The following is a 6,289-nucleotide window of genomic DNA, read 5'->3' on the forward strand; positions in this document are numbered from 1 at the left end:
TAAATACCTTTGTTTTTTGTTTTGTTTTTTTATTAAAATTTTTTTTTGTTTTCAAAAAAAAAAAAACTTAATAAGTAACTTTGATCTCCCTTTCTCAGGTTTATTATGAATCGATTGTCCACTGTGGGCAGGCAATGGCAAAGTTTCATCCAAGAAGACATCTGCTGTTAATTTAAGTCTTTCCTATGGTGTAAGAAAACCTTTCCTCATTTGACATTTTAAAACCAACACTTCAAACAAAACCAATTTTTAAGCAAAACAATCCCTTGTATCGGCTTATTACAAATTTCTTTTATAAATAACTTTCCCAGGCATGGAAAGATTTGTATAACTTAATGCTAAGTGAAACAAGGAGAACCAATAAAACATTGTACACAGCAAAAAAAAAAAAAAAAACTTTCCCCCTCCCCAAACTTTAGAAGCTTATTTAAAAAACAAAGAAATGAAGCTGGAGGAATTGTTGTATAACTAATGCTAAGTGAAACAAGGAGAACCAATAAAACAGTGTACACAGCAAAAAAAAAAAAAAAAAAAAAAAAAAAAATTACTTTCCCCCTCCCCAAACTTTAGAAACTTTATTTAAAAAACAAAGAAATGAAGCTGGAGGAATTAAAAAGTACCCGTCACTTTACTCTCTTTAACAGACTGCTCAAAGTTTTAAGGACCGCTGCAGGGTTTGCTTAGTACAGTCACAAGCTCACCCTATCATCAGCTTTTTGTGGACATATGGATGAGGTTTTCCTAATCACTTATTCTCTCCTTAGTAATGTCTATATTCTGGCTTCAGTTCCCAGGTATTTCTGTGGGTCCCCTTAACATTGTAAATGCCTATTTCTCTCAAGATTTCCTTCAGGTATGTCACAGGCTGTTTGGTGATATCCACTAAATCCTTAATATTGTAATACTGATGTTTTTCAAAAGCTGAAAACAATATGTCCAAAACCTGTTGCTTATCAGCTCTAGCACGCTTTCCACCTTCTTTCTTTTTCTTCTCATATTCAATATTGTATTGATGATTAGCCACAGGTTTAAAATTTGTTGTAACAGCTTTGTCCAGCTGCTGTAATACTCTTACAGGTTTTGAAACTTCTTCTATTTGTAACCTCTTCAATCTCATATAGTTTTCACTGGCAGCAGGTCTGCATTCAGCACGTTGTACCACTATTCCTTCCAATGAAAGTTTATCTGAGGGGCTCTCTGTAAAGACGGTCAATGTCTGTCCTCCCACACTTTGCAAGAGAAACGAATGTTCTCTGGGAGCACTAACAGAAGCAGGTTTTCCACCAATATCATGGATATTTGCAAGTTCCTCATTCAAGGTAAAAGATACCTCAGTGCTTCCTTGATTCTTTGCAATCCTCAGCTTACCTACTTCTACTCCTGAAGCTTTGGCCCATTGCTGAGACAAATACTTAGGAACCTTCACGAGCCACACTCCGGTGTTTTGTTTGGCGCTGGTCAAGTTGAGCTCCCCGCGCTGGGCCATGGCTCAACGCCGACGCCGTCACCGTCACCGGTGGAGTAGAAGGGAGCGCAGGTTCGGAGAAGGAGGTCCGGAGTGACGTCACAGGTGTCGCTCCAAAGCCTGGAAGCGACTCCAGTTAGTTTTCTCCGTGGCCTATCTCTCTGCGGGCTTCCAAGAGCTCTTGCAGGTCCTTTGCCTCTGCTCTCTTCACCTTCCAGCCAGCACAAAGATGGAATGAATCTCTCGTCTCCAAGAGAGGGCTTGTGGGCTTCCTCCCAGAGTGTTCCTCTCCCACCTCTGGGAATGTTCCCAAATAACTAACCTGAAGCTCTAAGAGCTTCAATATATATGATCTCCCAAAGGTTGACTCCTCCCGAGGGAGGGATTAACGGAGGTGTGAATTCAGATTATGTCATACTAAACCCAGAAGTGTGAACTCTAATGAGTACTTAAATATTTATTGCTTCTATGAGCTCTCTAAAGGTGTCAACACAAGCATTATTGTCAATCAGTTCTACTAAGTACTTGTTTGTAACTGAAGAACCAATCACTGTACTTAAATATTGATTGCTTCTATGAGCTCTCTAAAGGTGTCAACACAAGCATTATTGTCAATCAGTTCTACCAAGTACTTGTTTGTAACTGAAGAACCAATCACTGCACTTAAATATTTATTGCTTCTATGAGCTCTCTAAAGGGGTCAACACAAGCATTATTGTCAATCAGTTCTACCAAGTACTTGTTTGTAACTGAAGAACCAATCACTGTACTTAAATATTGATTGCTTCTATGAGCTCTCTAAAGGTGTCAACACAAGCATTATTGTCAATCAGTTCTACCAAGTACTTGTTTGTAACTGAAGAACCAATCACTGCACTTAAATATTTATTGCTTCATGAGCCTCTAAAGGTGTCAACACAAGCATTATTGTCAATCAGTTCTACCAAGTACTTGTTTGTAACTGAAGAACCAATCACTGCACTTAAATATTTATTGCTTCTATGAGCTCTCTAAAGGTGTCAACACAAGCATTATTGTCAATCAGTTCTACCAAGTACTTGTTTGTAACTGAAGAACCAATCACTGTACTTAAATATTTATTGCTTCTATGAGCTCTCTAAAGGTGTCAACACAAGCATTATTGTCAATCAGTTCTACCAAGTACTTGTTTGTAACTGAAGAACCAATCGCTACTGAATGGGTTATCTATATACAATTAGAACACCAACCCTTCAGATCAAAAAGCAAAATTTATACAAAACTAGAAAAATAAAAATGAGAAAAGGATATAGAATGCAACTTAAAATTCCAAATGGATCTATTTTAGCAAATCATTGATGCAGAAAATGGGAAATAGATGGAAAACATCTACACTAAGTATAATTATGTCATATAAAAGTTTAATCAATGTAAATCATTGCCATAAAGAAAGCTAAAATGGCCTAAAATTTGCTTTGGTCAATAAATACCTGACTCACTTGAATCCATGTAGCCACTTTAAAACACTTATTAGATATTGGCCGATTTTGAGTAATTTGAACTCAGAAGATAGCAAGAAGCAAAAGATAAATAAAACAAAACTAGAAGAAATGTTTGGGACAGAGAAACCCAACGGAATAAAGTCATTCGAAAAGTATTTTAGGATAAAATTAGGAGGGCAACAGGTCAAAGATCGAAATCTCCATAATTATCTGTATAAGCAACTCTTTTCACAATAAATAGTCAACCATATTTGGATTCTAACATCACAGTTCTATATGTACTTATAGAGGAGGTATGAATGTTACTGAAAAATAGATAGCTTAGAGCAAAGGTATAAGATGAAGTACATGCTGAAGATGACACATTTTGAGGATATTTTTAAGAAAAATTTGTAAGGTGTCTGGAGAAGGTAGTAAAAAAAAGGCACTAGGGGAAAACCTCTTAGGTCTTATCATTACTCCTCCCTACTCCCCCCCCCCCCTTCAAAAAAAGTGAAGAGAGGAAGGACACTAATACCCACCAATCAATCTACCTACTTTCCTATCTATATAAGTACAAGAGCATCTATGATAAAGTTATTAGAAGGGAACAAAGGAAGATTTTATGCAAGTGAGATTTCACAATGAGCCACATCTTTACTATTTTACAATGAAGAGAAAAACAAATACAAGATCCTACTATGCTTGTTTATTAACTATAAAAACAACCAACCATTTGATTCCATAGATATTTCAAAATGATTTTTAAAGTGTCCTTCAACAAGGGATATCCATGTATCCATCTTGTTCAATGACCTTCTAATTACTAATATCATGCAAGATCTAAAACAGTGAGAAAACTGCTCTCCCAACATATTTGCTATGGTCATAAAAGAGATGTAGGATAAATGAAATGCCTGCTGCCTACAGGAAGCTCTGGGATACTGCTGAGCCTTCTGGATGAGATCTGTCATCACTTGGGAATTTAATTTAATTTTATACACACAAAAAAAGTGGATTCATTATATACTTCAACAACAATACTATATGATGACCAGTTCTGATGGACCAGGCCATCCTCAGCAACGAGATCAACCAAATCATTTCCAGTGGAGCAGTAATGAACTGAACCAGCTATGCCCAGAAAAAGAACTCTGGGAGATGACTAAAAACCATTACATTGAATTCCCAATCCCTATATTTATGCACACATGCATTTTTGATTTCCTTCACAAGCTAATTGTACAATATTTCAGAGTCTGATTCTTTTTGTACAGCAAAATAACGGTTTGGTCATGTATACTTATTGTGTATCTAAGTTATATTTTAATATATTTAACATCTACTGGTCATCCTGCCATCTGGGGGGGGGGTAAGAGGTGAAAAATTGGAACAAGAGGTTTGGCAATTGTTAATGCTGTAAAGTTACCCATGCATATATCCTGTAAATAAAAGGCTATTAAAAAAAAAAAGTGGATTCATATTGTCCTGATTATGGTATGAAACTGAATTCCTTCATTTTTCAATTATTAAGCATTCATTAAGCATCTTTTATGTGTCAGTCACAATACTGCCACAGTGCCTACAAAGGCAAAAAAAATCTGTCTCTGCCCTCAAGAAGCTTATACTTCATTGAGTGGGGAAAAACCACAGGAATACAGAAAATTAAGTACATAATGAATAATTTAGAGAGAAATGACATAAGCAAATAGGGAAAGCACAAAAGACTCAGTAGGAGATGGTGCCTGAGATGAACCTTGAAAGGAGTCAGCTATTTTACAAGGCAGAAATGAGGAGGAAATGCATTCCAGGAATACAGCAAATTCATGGATGCAAAAGCACAGAGTAAGAAAAGGAAGATCACATACAGGAAACAGAAAGCACATTAAGACAGGGAAACAAAATATATATCATGGACAGTGTTTTACAACAAGCCTGGAAAACCAGGTTTAGATCTTTAAAAGTCAGATGAGTGGATTTTTTACCAAGAAGAAAATACGGGCTTCTAAGGCAAGCAAGTGACATAGTTCTGCATGAAGCATGAGTTTAAAAAAGAGATAAGTTGATGGGAAATAAATTAGGACACAAGTGCAACAGACCAGAGAACAGGTTTTGGGGTCCAGAATCAGTGTGGCGGCTATATAAGTGAAGGAGAAAAATGTTAGATATATTGTCTAGAGAAATGTATTAGCTTGATAACCAATTGAACATGATAAGTAAGAAAAATGAAAGTCAAGATAACTATTAAATTGGGAATCAGGATGACTGATAGGATGGTGGTATTCTTAATGACACAAGAATATTAAAAATAGGGGAGGATCTGGGAGAAAGATGATGGTATTCTTTTAAGAACAACTACAAATGGGATCTAGTTGAAGACACCCAACTGGCATCTGATAGTCCTGGCCTGGAATTCAGTAATGAGACAGGAACTATTCGAACAAACTACAAAATCTGTCCATTAGTATATAAAAACTTGGACAGATATAGCAAATAAGACAATGAACTGAGTCTAGAACTTAATAGAAGAAAAAAAAGTGAGCTAAATTGTCTTTGGGAAATTACAAAATTGTTTTAATAAAATATCTTTAAAATACCAATACTCTATTGATAGTAGTATTTTAAAAATCATAAAGTCAGAGAAAATACAACAAGGAATTAGAAAGAATCAGAATAAAATACGATTAAGAAAGAAAATGGGCTGGTAACATGAAAAGTGGCAAAGTCCATGCACAGTCTATGTGTATGTCACTCTTTCTTGAAGATTTACAATGTAGGATAGCCCTAGAATGATGATGGGTAGTTTTCCTATGACAAATTTATGGGCATTCATAAACAAGAGGGATACAGAATAGGTAGGATTGGATGAGTTGGGCTCTGAATCACTGGAGAGAGTATACAAATACATTAATTACAGATTCATTTGAGTATCTCAATATAAAATATTTCTATAAAATGGTAACAAGAGATCACTATACTATTGTGTATTTTTTTGTAGCTAATACAATTAAAAATTTAATTGAATTCCTCAATTTCTTTTTATGTATCAGACTGATTTTCCTAATATATTCCACTCCCTCTCTCAAAAACGTTTTTATGGACAAATTAAGTTCCTTGGCCTTCTTGTTTCCAAAAGTTAAGTTAAAACTTTGACCATCATAACTATATTTTCCTGTGAGAAATGGATGGGCATTATTTTGTTTTACCCAGTTGTGACAATTGAATTGGAGAAATGAAACTCATATTAGAAAACTGAAACCAACAAGGATGTCAAATAATAAAGAGTAGAGGTTATCTCCCCCCAAAGAGTATAAGAATGGAAGTTCCTTGAGGGCAGGGAATGACTATATAAAGAAGGGTGGTG

The 6,289-nt window shown here is 35.6% G+C and overlaps 1 pseudogene; it reads right to left on the bottom strand.

Moving 5' to 3' along the window:
• Nucleotides 1–576: 576 nt before the first annotated feature.
• On the bottom strand, nt 577–1,591 carry LOC116419240 (annotated as a pseudogene).
• Nucleotides 1,592–6,289: the final 4,698 nt, after the last annotated feature.

The sequence above is a fragment of the Sarcophilus harrisii genome, chromosome 5, assembly GCF_902635505.1.
Source record: "Sarcophilus harrisii chromosome 5, mSarHar1.11, whole genome shotgun sequence".
NCBI classification, from domain to species: Eukaryota; Metazoa; Chordata; class Mammalia; order Dasyuromorphia; family Dasyuridae; genus Sarcophilus; species Sarcophilus harrisii.